The sequence below is a fragment of the Otolemur garnettii genome, unplaced genomic scaffold, assembly GCF_000181295.1.
Source record: "Otolemur garnettii isolate 467f Iridium unplaced genomic scaffold, OtoGar3 scaffold00015, whole genome shotgun sequence".
Classification (NCBI taxonomy): Eukaryota; Metazoa; Chordata; class Mammalia; order Primates; family Galagidae; genus Otolemur; species Otolemur garnettii.
The window spans coordinates 28980772-28981872 of NW_003852410.1; the positions used below are offsets into that span (position 1 = coordinate 28980772).

A 1101-nucleotide genomic window follows, 5' to 3' on the forward strand; every position below is an offset into this window, starting at 1 on the left:
GCTCACAGCAACCTCAAACTCTTGGGCTCAAGTGATTCTCTTGCCTTAGCCTCCCTAGTAGCTGGGACTATAGGCACCCACCCAACTCCCAGATATTTTTTGTTTAGCAGGCTCAGGCCGGGTTTGAACCCACAAGCCCTGGAGCATGTGGCCGGCGCCCTAACCACTGAGATATGGGTGCCCAACCTCAATACCTGTTAAATGTTGTTAAATGAATGAACAAAGAGGAAAAGACTAGATACACTAAGTACTGCTCGGCTATGAAGCAAAAGGAACTTTCTGTAGAAGTCACCAGATGCTTACTGCCTCTTTCCTGTGTCTGAGGGGCCAGGATAGGCACGAAGGATGCTGCAGAGGTTCACATTCCCAAATGTTCACATAGTTAAAGTGCTTTAAATATGGTCCAGCACCCTCACTGTGGCCTGGCAGAGGAGTTGGACACCTGCTTTGCAGGTAAAGAAACTGGAACCTAGGTCCAAGTTTCTGCACCTCATCAATGTAGAACCCAGAGCCAAGCTCATGTTTGTCTCAGTGGATTCTCCACATTACTCCTCAAAGATCTTGCAGCTTCCTTGGAAAAACAAAGCATAACCACCAACTGAACAGTCTAGTACAGCACAAGAAATGTCTTAAAGCAGAATAATAAAATCATTGCTATAATAACAGTAATTAGAGCTATTGTTTCTTTGAGTACCTAGAGCCATTTTAAGACTTCCATAGGCCCAAGGAACATTTACTTATAAAGCCACATTCAACATCATATCAAGCATATTAAAGTATATTTTCATCTAACAGTAAATATAACATTTTTACTCTGTGATTTATTAACAGAAATATAAAATTATATAACCTTGACTCATTTTATGTATAACAATATAAAGATTGAACTGAAGTATATTTGACAGTGGGTAAGTTATGTTTTAAGAATTTAATTAAATAACTTTAATTTTGTGATTTACCTTTTAGATTTTAAAGCCAGTTTTCTATTAATTCTTTATTTTTTATTTTTTATTTTTTTTTATTGAATGGTAACTATGTACATTAATGCACTTCTGGGGTACAGTGTGGGGTTTTCACATGCAATCTGAAATACTTCCATCA

General features: G+C 38.0%; 1 protein-coding gene across 2 annotated transcripts in view; it reads left to right on the forward strand.

Moving 5' to 3' along the window:
- CUNH3orf67 (chromosome unknown C3orf67 homolog) overlaps positions 1 to 1101 on the forward strand; it is a 303013-nt gene that overhangs the window by 230817 nt on the left and 71095 nt on the right. The gene's annotated exons all lie outside the window — the stretch shown is intronic.